The 16,961-nt window shown below is 40.4% G+C and overlaps 1 pseudogene; it reads left to right on the top strand.

The window, feature by feature from the left end:
- Positions 1-16,961, top strand: part of LOC137755806 (large ribosomal subunit protein uL24-like) — a 36,070-nt pseudogene that overhangs the window by 2,405 nt on the left and 16,704 nt on the right.

The raw sequence follows: 16,961 nt of genomic DNA, 5'->3' as shown, positions 1-16,961 counted from the left end.
CAGACAGGCCAAGGGTGACGATCTCTGGTCTCAAGTCAACAATTCCTAGGGAAGGACAGTTCATTGGTCCAGCTAGGTGCCCATCCCTGAACCAAATGATGAAGGTCTGTAAGAACATAACATGTACACCACCATTGAACTACATTACTGAAGTGCAGAAAGAACATGTCCCACAAGAAAAGGGAGGACAAAACAATAGATATGCATTATAATTAGAATTCTCGTTGTTTTCAAACAAGGACACCAAGATTGTATAGAAATATTTTTATTCGCCGAACTTATCCAAGGAAACCAGTTAGAATTCATACAGAATTTCAACCTGAGAAAAAGTTATTTTGATCAAAAGAGACACTTAAAGGTATAGCATACACGTGGTTCCAGCCTCTGTGTGTGTGTGTGTGTGTGTGTGTGTGTGCGCACTGTGCCACGAGGATACTATAGCTTAGTAATTCTGGGTTTCCATATAGCAATCAAAGGAGCAACAGGGGATGTGTGGGAAGACAACAGTATAATTTTTTGAGCACCAACTCTAACAAACTAACAATAACAATAATTAACCTAACTCCCTATTATGTCCAATGAACGTTAATAGCAATCTTGCAAAGCAAATATTGTAGCCATTTCACAGATGAGGAATCTGAGACAGCTGATAAGTAACTTGCTTTTGGCCATATGTAGAAGAGGAACCAAAATTAAAGCACAGGTCTGTCTGACTCCAGACCTCTAATTTTTAAACCTCACCTGTTTACCATTTGCAGCCACCCTCTTTTTTTTTTTTTTTAATTCCTACCCTTATTCTCTTTTTTTTTTTTTTTTTTAATTTATTTATTTATTTATTTATTTTTGGCTGTGTTGGGTCTTCGTTTCTATGCGAGGGCTTTCTCCAGTTGCGGCAAGCAGAGACCACTCTTCATCGCAGTGCGCGGGCCTTTCACTATCGCGGCCTCTCTTGTTGCAGAGCACAGGCTCCAGACGCGTGGGCTCAGTAGTTGTGGCTCATGGGCCTAGTTGCTCCGCAGCATGTGGGATCTTCCCAGACCAGGGCTCGAACCGTGTCCCCTGCATTGGCAGGTAGATTCTCAACCACGGCGCCACCAGGGAAGCCTCAGCAGCCACACTCTTAACACTGCCACTAAACTCTCAACTTTTTACCATGAGCCCATGTTTAGATAGAAGCCCAAGAGTTTACAACAGTTGCACAGAAGTTGCACAGAATTGCTGCTTACCAAGTATACATATGATAATTAAGTAAAGTGCCTTACTATAAGCTTAACGTTAACGTCTATAAATTATTGAAGGCAGTTTATGGCATTATCTTAACATTAAACTCTTTCCTTCCTTCCTATCTTCCTTTCCCTCTCATCTCATCTTCCCTTCCCTTCCATTTTTCTATTCCATTTCTCCTCCCTTCCTGCTATGAGACACAACAGTAATGTGGGCAAGAACATGGATGCTGAAGGGAGAGACATGCAGGTGGCAGAGAGAGAAGACTGGTGTGGTTGGACAATTGATTATGTTGAATAATGATGACCAGATTTCCCACTGTTGGAGAAAATACTAACATGGAAAAGGGGAAGGCTAGAAAAAACCCTGAGGTGTTGGATTGGAAATATAGGTATCATTAGGAACTCATTTTTAAAAATGTAAACAAATATAGAAATATATATAGTTGACCCTTGAAAAATGTGGGGATTAGAGGCACTGACCCACTGCTCAGTTGAAAAGCTGAGTATAACTTTATAGTCAGCCGTCATATCTGTGGTCCCACATCCTTGGATTCAACCAACCTCAGAAGGTGTAGTACTGTAGTACGTATTTATTGAAAAAATATCTGAGTATAAGTGGACCCATGCAGTTCAAACCAGTGTTGTTCAAGGCTCAACTATATATGTATGTCTGTAAATATCATATATAATATATATCAGATATTAAATATATACGCTAGGAAATATATATTATTTAATATTATGTGTACGTTATATACATTTCCTAGTTCTGTCCTCTGAGAGGATAGACATGCAGTGATATCTCAGTAGCTATGAGCACACTGAGTATACAGATTTTGGTTTCTAATACCATGCTCCACTAAAAGGAACCAAGACTGTATGATCCATAATGATAGACACATGTCATCAGACATTTGTCCAAACCCATAGAATGTACAAGACCAAGAGTGAACTGTAATGCAAACTATGGACTTTGGGTGATCATGATGTGTCAATTCTATCAATTGTAGCAAATATACCATGGGGGATGTTAATAATGGGGGAGCCTATGTAGGGGTATATGGAAATCTCTGTACCTCCCTCTCACTTTTGCTGTGAACCTTAAACTGCTCTAAAACAAAATAAAGTTCAAAATTTTCAAAAAATATTTATATGGGAAAAAAAGAGGAACCAAGACTCTCTGAAGAAATGTCAGATTTTAGGGCTGGAGCAGGAAAACTACAAGATAAGCCTAGAACATCTTGTGCAGAAATTAAGGAAAGGCTCGAAAACTGATAGGGCCATGCTAAAAGGATAAAGAAACTGGCTCAAAGAGGCTCCCGTTGGCCATGCTGATGACAATTTGAGCATGAAAATAAATATTACAGTAACAGATTATAACCTATTAAGTAAAATAGGAATCCATGAGCTCACCATGATATAAATCAGTAGGGAGAGAAAAAAGCTCTTCCTTTGCAGTATAATGCCAACCGATAAATGTAAAAGGAATGATAAAAACAGAAAATCACTTTGCAGTATAATTCCAACCAATAAATGTAAAAGGAATGATATAAACAGAAAATCACTTACCAACCTGACAGTGGTTCAGACTGGAGTTGTCAATGGAGGCTAAGAATGGGTGAAGTTTCAATGAGGAACAGGATTTTAGCATATTATTGGAACATTTTCCAACAGTTAAAAAGAAAAATAGTAGTTTTACAGTGAAGACATCAACATGAGTAGATGATCAAGGTCAACATCACCAGTGATGGGACAGATTGACATAACGAGAAAATTGAAGTTTGTCAGGAATGCATGCCTGAGTCTGGGCATGAGGAAACATCCAGTGGAATCAAGTTGAGTGTCAGCCTACGGAATATAAGGGCTGTATTCTCTTAAACTCTCAAGGACATGATAGACAGAATGACTGAGGAACTGTTCCAGATTGGAGGAGGCCAAAGAGACGTGACAACTAAATGCAATGTATGAAGGAATCCTAGACCTGAAAACTAAGACATTTGTGGGACAGTTGGCAAAATTAAAATCTGAATAGGTTCTTTGAATGGTAGTGTTGTATCGGTGTTGATTTCCTGACTTTTTGGGAGGTCCTTGTTTAGGGAAATGCACATTAGAGTATTTAGAGGTGATGTAGAATCAGGTCTGAAGCTTGTAGTGAAATGGTTCAGAAAAAGACTAAGTGTGTGTGTGTGTGAGAGAGTGAGAGAGAGAAGTTAAAAGTTGGTGAATCTGGGTGAAGGCAATATCGGAGTTTTTTTGGACTGTACTTGCAACTCTTCTGTGAGTCTGAAATTATTCTGAAATCATTTTTTAAAATTAAAATTGCTAAGTGCTAATGGAACTATAAAGCAGTGGTTCTCAGATCTGGGGAGTCTCAGTCATTAGCACCTTTGACTATCTGATAAAATCTGTGGGCTTTTTTCCCAGAAAAACTGCATAAACACAAAATGTTGCATACAATTTCCAGGAGTTCATGGTTGCCTTCAAGTCCAGGCAGAAACCTCAGGTTAAAAGAGCTTCTCATTTAAAGTATTGAGAAAAATGATGATGTTTACTTCCCTTTCCAAGAATATAGCAGGCTAGGTTATTTAGACCAACAGTTGAAAATACTTGATAAAATATTAAAAACATATTTGTAAAACCACTGAAGAGTTGACAAAAATAGTAAAGGAACTGGCAGGCCAGAATCTAAGGACGGGATATAAATGGAACATGGCAGTTGCTTTTGCTCTGCTGATTACAGGCAAACTTTGAACCTGAATTTTGACGGCTTCCAGGGGCAAGAATAACAACTATCAAAGCCCAGAGCCTGCCCACGGTGAAACATCTATTAAGAGACCTTCTACCAGGATTCTCCCCCAGGGCCTCCAGAACTGCGATCTCAGGAGGAATAGTGAACCAAATGTGAACCAAAAGTAGACCCCTCTCTGAAACTTTTAGGACAATTTGGTTTTGCTGAGCCTTATTAAATTATACCCAGGAACCAACCCTGGCATGGATTGCACCTCAAACTCATGACACGCCAGTAACCAAATAATCTCAAGCAATAAATTTAGTTCAAAATGATCCTGAACTACTGGGACCCCTAAGTACCTGGCAGACACAATATGGTAATCCCATATCTGGGATATATATATATATGTATATAAACAAGAACTTACAGACAACAGATAACAGAAACCATCCTACAAAGACTTCATATATGGGATTACCAGACAAAGATTATAAAGAAATTATACTTACTAGAACCTTTTTTTAAAAAAAGTGATGAAACAATTTTAAAATATCAATTTTATGCCAGAATTACATCTTTGCTGCCATTTAAACATACAATGAAAAATTTTTATCAAGAAATGAAGGTAGGGCTTCCCTGGTGGCGCAGTGGTTGAGAGTCTGCCTGCCAATGCAGGGGACATGGGTTTGAGCTCTGGTCTGGGAAGATCCCACATGCCGCGGAGCGACTGGGCCCGTGAGCCACAGTTGCTGAGCCTGCGCGTCTGGAGCCTGTGCCCCGCAACAAGAGAGGCCGCGACAGTGAGAGGCCCGTGCACCGCAATGAAGAGTGGCCCCCGCTCGCCGCAACTGGAGAAAGCCCTCGCACAGAAACGAAGACCCAACACAGCCATAAATAAATAAATGAATAAAATTTAAATAAATAAATTTTAAAAAATTAAAAAAAAAAATAAACCAACACTGCAGGCAGTGAAATATAAAAAAAAAAAAAAAAGAAATGAAGGTAATAATTTTTTAGGGTGTACACAAGCAAAATCTTTAGAGAATTCTGCATTAGCATGAATGAGGCTACATCTGTCCTTGCGCACTTGGAAGTCAGTGACTGTGGATCTTCAACGGCCGTGGCCCCATTTCATTTACTGATGTTTCCCTTAGGCCAACACAGGCCTGGACATGTAGTAGTAAGTCAATAAATATAGGCTGAACAAACAAAGCAAAATTTTCCAGGAGATACTTTTTGTTGCTGAAATAGCAACATGTGTATGAATGCCTTTCTTAGCAAGAGACACATTCATAAGGTAGCTGAAATATCAATTGAGCAACAGTGATATATAAGGTTTGGTGTGTCTGTACTTCTACATCTGCACTTCTCAGTTATAATGAATTCAATTTCAATGCTTCAGGCAGATAGTCTCAACAAGGAGCTACATTGAATCAAATCAAATCATCAAAACAAAGTACCAAGTGTTTCTTATCCCTAACATATTCAGATACAATATTCAAACAAAAATTACTTGCAATTTAAGCCAAAATGTTACTGAGATGAAGGCCTTCAAGACCAGTTTTCTTCTGCACATTTTATTATGAACATTTTCAAATATACAGAAAAGTTGAAGGAATAGTACAATGAACACCTATATGCCCTCAACCTAGATTCAACATATTAAGATTTAGCCATATGTATTTTAACTATAGTTTTTTTTCTGTGTCATTTGAAAGTATGTGTCTGAACAACTTTCCCTCTAAGCATTTTAGCATGTATCTCCTACAGTTAGAATAATGTCCTTTAAACCCATTGCCACACCATAACAATATCTAGAATCTAAAGTTTCTATAATTGTCCCAAGAATGTCTTTTATAGTTTTGTTTTGAATTTTTTTTGAACAAGCGTTCAATTGACCTTCATGCATTGCCACTGGTTTAAGCCTACATAGTCTCCCTTAATCTAAAACAGTCCTTGTACATTTCATTTTTCAATGACTATCCCTGTTGGAAAATCACAGGACAGTTGTTTTATACAATGTCCTTCATTCTAGATTTGTCTGATTGATTTGTCCTGGTGTCATTTAACTGTTCCTTTAACCCCTGTATTTCCTATAAACTGGAAGTTAGCCTAGAGGCTTGATATGACTCAAGTTAAACATTTTTTAGCAAGAATATTTCATAGATGATGTGTTTTTCATATGGTAGCAAATCAGGAGGCCAAAATGTCAGGTTGGACCATGATTACTGATGCCGAGTTTGATCACTTGGTTAAAGTGTTGGCTACTGAGTCTCACCATTCATTAATCACACATGGAGTAGAGACTTTCCTGGTGGTCCATTGGTTAAGACTCCATGCTTCCATTGCAGGGGGCCTGGGTTTGATCCCTGGTCAGGGAACTAAGATTCCTGTAGCATGGCCAAAAAAAAAACATTTTTTTAAGTAAAAAAAAAAAAAATCTGTGGAGTAAAACATGAAAGCCACAGTCCTTCATATTCTTTCATTTATATCTTTTTCACAAAGTAGGACAGCCAAAATTTTAAATTATTCTTAAATTTGAAAGTGCATGCTATCATTAAAAACATTCTTGTTGATATTCGTAATGACAAGTGTATTTTACAAAACCTTCTAAGCTCTTTATTAAAAACTTCTCCTGTAATTTTTGGACTTTCCTGGCAGTCCAGTGGTTAAGACTCCACACTTCCAATGCAGGGGGTGCAGGTTTGATCCCTGGTCGGGGAACTAAGATCCCACATGCCGTGTGGTATGGCCATTAAGAAAAAGAAAAGTCTCCTGTAATTTTTCCAATGAAATAAAACCTTGTTCTGTTTGTGTCAATCTCCTAATTCTTGGAAAGAAAGAAAGAGAGGAAAGAAAAAGAAGAAAGGAAGGAAGGAAGGGGAAAGGAAGGAAGGAAGGAAGGAGGGAGGGAAGGAAAGAAGAGGGAGGGAGAGAGGGAGGAAGGAAGGAAAGAAAGAAAGAGGAAAGAAAAGAAAGAAGGAAAGAAGAGAAAGGAAGGAAGAAAGGAGGGAGGGAAGGAAAGAAGAGGGAGGGAGAGAGGGAGGAAGGAAGGAAGGAAAGAAAGGAGAAAGAGAAAGGCAAATCACGGTTGATGCCTGCTGTTTCTTCCCAAGTGACAGCGTCCTGACTGTCTGTCCATGTGATATAACTGGGCCTTGAGAGTTCATTCTGAAGAGACCAAAGGAAGAAAAAGAGAAGTTGGGCTTAAGCCACACAAATTTAGATTGAGTTGCCACATCTGAACTTATTACTCAATGAAGCAGATAAAGAAGATGCTTTATTCGGTGCCATGTACACAAAGCTCACTCACATGTCCCTCAACTATGGTAAAGGAGCAGAATGTGAGGAGGGCCTCAGAGGACTTGGCATAACACAGAGTTCTGTGCTCTCTGCTGTAACATCAAGCAAGTCAGTAAGTCCTGGGCAAACACAGCTGAATCCTGGGATGAAGCAACGTGTCAGCAGGGGAGCTGGTGCTGAGCAGAGACCAGAGCCCATTAGAGTCAGTGTTTGGCACAAGCTCTGAGATTGCAAATAAGGTCAGAAAGGAGGCATGATCTGACATTTCCCTCATTCTGCCAACACAGAAGACACAGTGCAAACACACGCTCATACATTTCTTTTCCAATAGATTTCCCTTCCAAAGCCAAGTATGATTTATGAGTTGTAAAGAGTTGCAGGCAAGTTGGGAAATACTGGGCTTCTCTACCATAGGATTTCTGGGTACCTTTAATCTATTAAAATGTGTTGAGCATCCACAAGAGGGAATATGGTCCCCAGTGTTGTTCGCATGTCCTTGGTCACTGAACTCTTTTCTTAGAGGCCATCTCACACAGCTGGAGTGCCTGGGCATGCACTCTGAAAAATGCTGAACTATACAAGCCCCAAGGACCCCAAGGATAAATGGACCAAGAGCTCCACCCTTGCGATTAGAAAAGTATCTACGTTGGCCATGAAAACTTCCACATGCAGAGGATCCTTTAGCCCAGGAATTTCTTTAAGCTCTGTTGGCTATCCCAGCTATGTCAGATTGCTGCAGGCTGGCAATAAATGCCGTCTCCAAGGGTGGATGGATGATGGGCTGTCCCACGTGAGCTCATTGGCTCAGCTCCAGAACGTCTTGGGAGCTCCGTGGCCATCAACAAGCATTTTAGGGAGTGAACTATGAACTTTTTAATGTTCTTGCCTTGGGAGATCAGTGTCATGGGCCAGATGGTGGCCCTCCAAAACACATCCACGCCCTAATCCCTGGAACCTGTGAATGTTACCTTATTTAGAAAAACAGTCCTTACAGATGTAATTAAGGATTTTGTGATGAGGTCATCTTGGATTATCCAGGTGGACCATAAATCCAATGACAGGTGTCCTTATAAGAGTGAGGCAGAGGAGAAGCAAGAAAAACTACAATCCTGCAGCCTGTGGACCAAAAACCACAGTTACAGAAAGATAGACAAGATGAAAAGGCAGAGGGCTATGTATCAGATGAAGGAACAAGAAAAAAACCCAGAAAAACAACTAAATGAAGTGGAGATAGGCAACCTTCCAGAAAAAGAATTCAGAATAATGATAGTGAAGATGATCCAGGACCTCGGAATAAGAATGGAGGCAAAGATTGAGAAGATGCAAGAAATGATTAACAAAGACCTAAAAGAATTAAAGAACAAACAAACAGAGATGACCAATACAATAACTGAAATGAAAACTACACTAGAAGGAATCAATAGCAGAATAACTGAGGCAGAAGAACGGATAAGTGACCTGGAAGACAGAATGGTGGAATTCACTGCTGCGGAACAGACTAAAGAAAAAAGAATGAAAAGAAATGAAGACAGCCTAAGAGACCTCTGGGACAACATTAAACACAACAACATTCGCATTATAGGGGTTCCAGAAGGAGAAGAGAGAGAGAAAGGACCAGAGAAAATATTTGAAGAGATTACAGTCGAAAACTTCCCTAACATGGGAAAGGAAATAGCCACCCAAGTCCAGGAAGCGCAGAGAGTCCCATACAGAATAAACCCAAGGAGAAACACGCCGAGACACATAGTAATCAAAGTGGCAAAAATTAAAGAAAAATTATTGAAAGCAGCAAGGGAAAAACGACAAATAACATACAAGGGAACTCCCATAAGGTTAACAGCTGATTTCTCAGCAGAAACTCTGCAAGCCAGAAGGGAGTGGCATGATATACTTAAAGTGATGAAAGGGAAGAACCTACAACCAAGATTACTCTACCCGGCAAGGATCTCATTTAGATTTGATGGAGAAATCAAAAGCTTTACAGACAAGCAAAAGCTAAGAGAATTCAGCACCACCAAACCAGCTCTACAACAAATGCTAAAGGAACTTCTCTAAGTGGGAAACACAAGAGAAGAAAAGGACCTACAAAAACAAACCCAAAACAACTAAGAAAATGGTCATAGGAACATACATATCGATAATTACCTTAAACGTGAATGGATTAAATGCCCCAACCAAAAGACATAGACTGGCTGAATGGATACAAAAACAAGACCCATATATATGCTGTCTACAAGAGACCCACTTTAGACCTAGGGACACATACAGACTGAAAGTGAGGGGATGGAAAAAGATATTCCATGCAAATGGAAATCAAAAGAAAGCTGGAGTAGCTATACTCATATCAGATAAAATAGACTTTAAAATAAAGAATGTTACAAGAGACAAGGAAGGACACTACATAATGATCAAGGGATTAATCCAAGAAGAAGATATAACAATTATAAATATATATGCACCCAACATAGGAGCACCTCAATACATAAGGCAACTGCTAACAGCTATAAAAGAGGAAATTGACAGTAACACAATCATAGTGGGGGACTTTAACACCTCACTTACACCAATGGACAGATCATCCAAAATGAAAATTAATAAGGAAACACAAGCTTTAAATGACACAATAGACCAGATAGATTTAATTGATATATACAGGACATTCCATCCAAAAACAGCAGATTACACGTTCTTCTCAAGTGCGCATGGAACATTCTCCAGGATAGATCACATCTTGGGTCACAAATCAAGCCTCAGTAAATTTAAGAAAATTGAAATCATATCAAGCATCTTTTCTGACCACAATGCTATGAGATTAGAAATGAATTACAGGGGAAAAAACGTAAAAAAGACAAACACATGGAGGCTAAACAATACGTTACTAAATAACCAAGAGATCACTGAAGAAATCAAAGAGGAAATAAAAAAATACCTAGAGACAAATGACAATGAAAACACGACGACCCAAAACCTGTGGGATGCAGCAAAAGCAGTTCTAAGAGGGAAGTTTATAGCTATACAAGCCTACCTAAAGAAACAAGAAAAATCTCAAGTAAACAATCTAACCTTACACCTAAAGAAACTAGAGAAAGAAGAACAAACAAAACCCAAAGTTAGCAGAAGGAAAGAAATCATAAAGGTCAGAGCTGAAATAAATGAAATAGAAACAAAGAAAACAATAGCAAAGATCAATAAAACTAAAAGTTGGTTCTTTGAGAAGATAAACAAAATTGATAAGCCATTAGCCAGACTCATCAAGAAAAAGAGGGAGAGGACTCAAATCAATAAAATCAGAAATGAAAAAGTAGAAGTTACAACAGACACCGCAGAAATACAAAGCATCCTAAGAGACTACTACAAGCAACTTTATGCCAATAAAATGGACAACCTGGAAGAAATGGACAAATTCTTAGAAAGGTATAACCTTCCAAGACTGAACCAGGAAGAAATAGAAAATATGAACAGACCAATCACAAGTAATGAAATTGAAACTGTGATTAAAAATCTTCCAACAAACAAAAGTCCAGGACCAGATGGCTTCACAGGTGAATTCTATCAAACATTTAGAGAAGAGCTAACACCCATCCTTCTCAAACTCTTCCAAAAAATTGCAGAGGAAGGAACACTCCCAAACTCATTCTATGAGGCCACCATCACCCTGATAACAAAACCAGACAAAGACACTACAAAAAAAGAAAATTACAGACCAATATCACTGATGAATATAGATGCAAAAATCCTCAATAAAATACTAGCAAACAGAATCCAACAACACATTAAAAGGATCATACACCACGATCAAGTGGGATTTATCCCAGGGATGCAAGGATTCTTCAATATACGCAAATCAATCAATGTGATACACCATATTAACAAATTGAAGAATAAAAACCATATGATCATCTCAATAGATGCAGAAAAAGCTTTTGACAAAATTCAACACCCATTTCTGATAAAAACTCTCCAGAAAGTGGGCATAGAGGGAACTTACCTCAACATAATAAAGGCCATATATGACAAACCCACAGCAAACATCATTCTCAATGGTGAAAAACTGAAAGCATTTCCTCTAAGATCAGGAACGAGACAAGGATGTCCACTCTCACCACTATTATTCAATATAATTCTGGAAGTCCTAGCCACAGCAATCAGAGAAGAAAAAGAAATAAAAGGAATACAAATTGGAAAAGAAGAAGTAAAACTGTCACTGTTTGCGGATGACATGATACTATACATAGAGAATCCTAAAACTGCCACCAGAAAACTGCTAGAGCTAATTAATGAATATGGTAAAGTTGCAGGATACAAAATTAATGCACAGAAATCTCTTGCATTCCTATACACTAATGATGAAAAATCTGAAAGAGAAATTATGGAAACACTCCCATTTACCATTGCAACAAAAAGAATAAAATACCTAGGAATAAACCTACCTAGGGAGACAAAAGACCTGTATGCAGAAAACTATAAGGCACTGATGAAAGAAATTAAAGATGATACCAACAGATGGAGAGATATACCATGTTCTTGGATTGGAAGAATCAACATTGTGAAAATGAGTATACTACCCAAAGCAATCTACAGATTCAATGCAATCCCTATCAAATTACCAATGGCCTTTTTTACGGAGCTAGAACAAATCATCTTAAAATTTGTATGGAGACACAAAAGACCCCGAATAGCCAAAGCAGTCTTGAGGCAAAAAAATGGAGCTGGAGGAATCAGACTCCCTGACTTCAGACTATACTACAAAGCTACAGTAATCAAGACAATATGGTACTGGCACAAAAACAGAAACATAGATCAATGGAACAAGATAGAAAGCCCAGAGATTAACCCACGCACCTATGGTCAACTAATCTATGACAAAGGAGGCAAAGATATACAATGGAGAAAAGACAGTCTCTTCAGTAAGTGGTGCTGGGAAAACTGGACAGCTACATGTAAAAGAATGAAATTAGAATACTCCCTAACACCATCCACAAAAATAAACTCAAAATGGATTAGAGACCTAAATATAAGACTGGACACTATAAAACTCTTAGAGGAAAACATAGGAAGAACACTCTTTGACATAAATCACAGCAAGATCTTTTTTGATCCACCTCCTAGAGTAATGGAAATAAAAACAAAAATAAACAAGTGGGACCTAATGAAACTTCAAAGCTTTTGCACAGCAAAGGAAACCATAAACAAGACGAAAAGACAACCCTCAGAATGGGAGAAAATATTTGCAAACGAATCAACGGACAAAGGATTAATCTCCAAAATATATAAACAGCTCATTCAGCTCAATATCAAAGAAACAAACACCCCAATCCAAAAATGGGCAGAAGACCTAAATAGACATTTCTCCAAAGAAGACATACAGACGGCCACGAAGCACATGAAAAGATGCTCAACATCACTAATTATTAGAGAAATGCAAATCAAAACTACAATGAGGTATCACCTCACTCCTGTTAGAATGGGCATCATCAGAAAATCTACAAACAACAAATGCTGGAGAGGGTGTGGAGAAAAGGGAAACCTTTTGCACTGTTGGTGGGAATGTAAATTGATACAGCCACTATGGAGAACAATATGGAGGTTCCTTAAAAAACTAAAAATAGAATTACCATATGACCCAGCAATCCCACTACTGGGCATATACCCAGAGCAAACCGTAATTCAAAAAGACACATGCACCCGAATGTTCATTGCAGCACTATTTACAATAGCCAGGTCATGGAAGCAACCTAAATGCCCATCAACAGACGAATGGATAAAGAAGCTGTGGTACATATATACAATGGAATATTACTCAGCCATAAAAAGGAACGAAATTGAGTCATTTGTTGAGACGTGGATGGATCTAGAGACTGTCATACAGAGTGAAGTAAGTCAGAAAGAGAAAAACAAATATCGTATATTAATGCATGTATGTGGAACCTAGAAAAATGGTACAGATGAGCCAGTTTGCAGGGCAGAAGTTGAGACACAGATGTAGAGAATGGACATATGGACACCAAGGGGGGAAAACTGCGGTGGGGTGGGGATGGTGGTGTGCTGAATTGGGCGATTGGGATTGACATGTATACATTGACGTGTATAAAATTGATGCCTAATAAGAACCTGCAGTATAAAAAAACAAAACAACTAATACTAAACTTTCATTGGGTTATTTGTATGGAAATATGTTAATATAAATGTTTCAGACATTACATGAAATTTCTAAAAATCTTGTATTTGTATGGAAATATGTATGGAAATATGTTAATATAAATGTTTCAGACATTACATGAAATTTAAAAAAAGAAGAGTGAGGCAGAGGGAGATTTGAGACACACAGAGGAGAAGACCATGTGAAGATGAAAGCAAAGATTGGAGTGATGCAGTCACAGGTCAAGGAACGCCAGCAACCACCAGAAGTTGAAAGAAGCAAGGAATGTATTCTCCTCAGAGCCTCTGTAGGAAATGTTGCCCTGCTAACACCTTGATTTCAGACTTCTCGACTCCAGAACTGTGAGAGAGAAATTTCTGTTGTTTTAAGCCACCCAGTCTGTGGCAATTTGTTACAGCAGTCAAACTAATACTCATGCTTCCCCACCAATCTGAAACTCAATATTGACTTGCTGGCTCCAGAGGCTGTAGAGCCAGCAAGTGTCAACCCCCTCTGCCACACATGGTTACATGCAGTGTCCAGAGGCAGCTCCCGGGGCCCCAAGGGAGGATCTCTTTAACCAATGAGTCTGTTGAAATAAACATTTTCATCCGATATTTCGGCTTCTAACCTGAAATTGTGTAGTTGCCCTTAAGCGAAGTTCTTCCTAGAAATTTTATCTTGTGGAACCCAGAGGAACCTTTAGGGATTATCTGGCACCCTCACTCCTGTACTTATGGAAACCATTAAACTCTGAAGCTGAATTTCTTTTGTTACCTTCTTGTATGCCTTCATTATCTTTAAACAGTTACTGAGCACTTATTTTGTGGAATATGCTGTTAGACCCCAAAGATAAACAGGTCAGGTATGTCTAAGACCTGATTCCTGTCTTCAAAGGTTACCACTGAATTAGGGATGACTATCTAGTTTTATTGCGAAAGAATCATTTTTACAACCTCACTTGGAGAACCCATGTAATGATTAGCATTCTGACTGTTTAGGTGTAACTCTGGAGCCTAACTAGAATTTCTAGATTTCTTAGGTTGAAGTCTTCTTTTTGCACAAACTTTAAGCATATGACTACACATACATGTTATTTTTGTTTGTAAATCTCTCCATCCCCCCTTCTCCTGGCAACAAGATCTGCCTCTCTTTCAGAGAACGGATCCTCCCTCACTCCAAACACAGAATTTTAGGGGACCTGCCAGGCTTTCCACTGGCCTCTGCCTCTCTTGCTCCTCCATCCCTGGGAAGGGCATGCAGTCTAGGCTGGACCAAACATATACCCTCTTGGTGCCCACGAATGATGTGTTTCTACTACTGGCCCCTTCAATCCACTCACCACCCTTCTCTACCCTACTCTGAGGCCAGGTTTCCGACACTTCAGCTGACAGTTACATTAACACAATTTGACATTAATCCTAACAATATATTTAATTTCAGTTTTTGACCAATTATTCTGAAGCAAAATAATATCTAACATTGAGCACTTGCCAAGTGCTGGGCACAGTCCAGTGAACTTGACGCACATTAACTCAATAATTCTCAGCAGTTTGATGAGGCCGGAGCTGAAGGGAGCACTCAGGTTCAGTGAGTTGCCCACATCCCACACCTCCAAAGGGGCCTCACTCCGCGTCTAGGGCCTGTGCCAGGAACACATCCCCAACTCACAAGGGACTCTGAGAGTCTCCATCAAAGGTGCCCCTGCACCCTGTATTTCTGAGGTCAGATGGGTGTTTAACCTCACCCACCCCCCTCACTTTCCTCCCTGTGATGCTCCACGGCCCACCTCCCCTGTGGTGGTCCTCACAGCTTCCTCTCTACACCGCTCAGTGCCTCACTTCGTTGCTAATAGGACCATGAGGACTACTCTCTTGACTGTCTTAACTTCTGGGTATTCATTGAGAGACTGAATATACGAACGGACAACAGCCAGGCCATATATGACAATAGAACTCTGACCCACAATCTGCTGCAACCAGCCCAGGAAGCCAAACCACAACCACTGCAGCAAGCAACCCAGAACGGTCAGCACATCAATAACTGTCAGCTTCCCTAATTTTTGGCCCTGCTTCCAATTCAGGACCAATCAGAGAAAGCCAAATAAGCCACCCTCGCCAATCACACAGGACGACCCCGCCTCCCGCCCGCCTCCAGCTTCCCCAGGACAACAGCCTCGGATCAGTGCACACCTGCAGCCTTCCCTTTTTCTGTTAGCAGCTTTCCCACGCCTCCCCGGTCTTTGAGTCTCTGCCAAACGCAGGAGGGCTGCTGACTCTTTGAACAGCAAGCTCTGCGTAAACAGCCTTTGTTTTTCTCATGTGGGTGATCTTTGCTTATTTCCACCTCTCTTTAGTTTTAACTGGCCCTTACCTCTTTCTCTTGATGCCCTGACCACCTCTGCCCTTCAGATAACCTTCACCCCTCTCTCTCTCTCAGGCCTGTCCCCCAGTCTCGAACCTGCCCCATTTCTGCAAGAATGAACCAGTCTAACAAGCGTCAGGCTTTTCCTGCAGTGACTCATCAATTTCCTCATCGGGCCACACGATTTCCATGGCAGGTGAGACCTCAAGAACGGATTGACACCCACAGAGCCTCATTTTAGCCCCAGACCTGAGGAAGCAGTTGCCATAGCGATAGATGCAGCGGGCGGGCGGGAGAGTGGCTCACTGCAGCCAGCCCACGCCGGGAGGGGCCAGGCCTTCCGCGGCGTCTGAGCTGCTCAACTCCCATTCTCACCTCCTCCCCGCCCCCACCCCCGAACACAAAAGGGCTGGGAGTGGGGACTGTCCGTGTGGATCCTTCTTGGAGCCTTGGCTTAGCACATCCCCTGGGTTGGCTGTTAAAGGTTGGCGTCCCTTGGTTGTGCCGCTTAGCCTGTGTTGCTTAGCAACGAAAGAACAAACAACGTAAATCGAGTCTCCCTCAAGTCTCAGTGAACGCCTCGTTTGCATGGACGCAATCTCAGTGCGCAGCGTCAACCTGGGGGTGGAGACGGTCTAACCCTTTTCAAGGGGAGGATTAACACATACAGCAAAAAGGGCACAGAGCTTAAGTGCACGTCTTGGAAACTTGTAACTAGCACTCAGATCAAGACATAGAATATTTTCAGGACCGCACAGAATTCCCTCCTGCGCTCCCGATAATCAAGACCCACTCCCCCGTACCTGGGTGTGACTGCCATCACCATCGATTTGTTCTGCCTGTTGTCTTCTTCTTCCCCTTCTCCTCCTCCTCTTCTTCTTCTTCTCCTATGTTTCAGGTGCACGGCATTTCAATTCGACATTTTATAACTTGTATACACTACGAGGTGGTCACCACTACGAGTCTAGTTACCATCCATCACCATACAGTTGACCCCTGTCACCCATTTCTCCCACCCCCAACCCACTTCCGCTCTGGCTACCACTAATCTGATTCTGTATCTATGGGCTTGTTTTTGTTTCGTTTGTTTGGTTGTGTTTTTTTTAAGATTCCACATATGAATGAAATCATACAGTATTTGTCTTTCTCCATCTGCCTTATTTCTTCTCCACCAGTCAGTGCCACCGAAACCCTGCAT

Source organism: Eschrichtius robustus, chromosome 2 (assembly GCF_028021215.1).
Source record: "Eschrichtius robustus isolate mEscRob2 chromosome 2, mEscRob2.pri, whole genome shotgun sequence".
Taxonomy (NCBI): Eukaryota; Metazoa; Chordata; class Mammalia; order Artiodactyla; family Eschrichtiidae; genus Eschrichtius; species Eschrichtius robustus.
The sequence above is the reverse complement of the archived record's forward strand: the minus strand, read 5'-3'. Positions and strand labels throughout refer to the sequence as shown.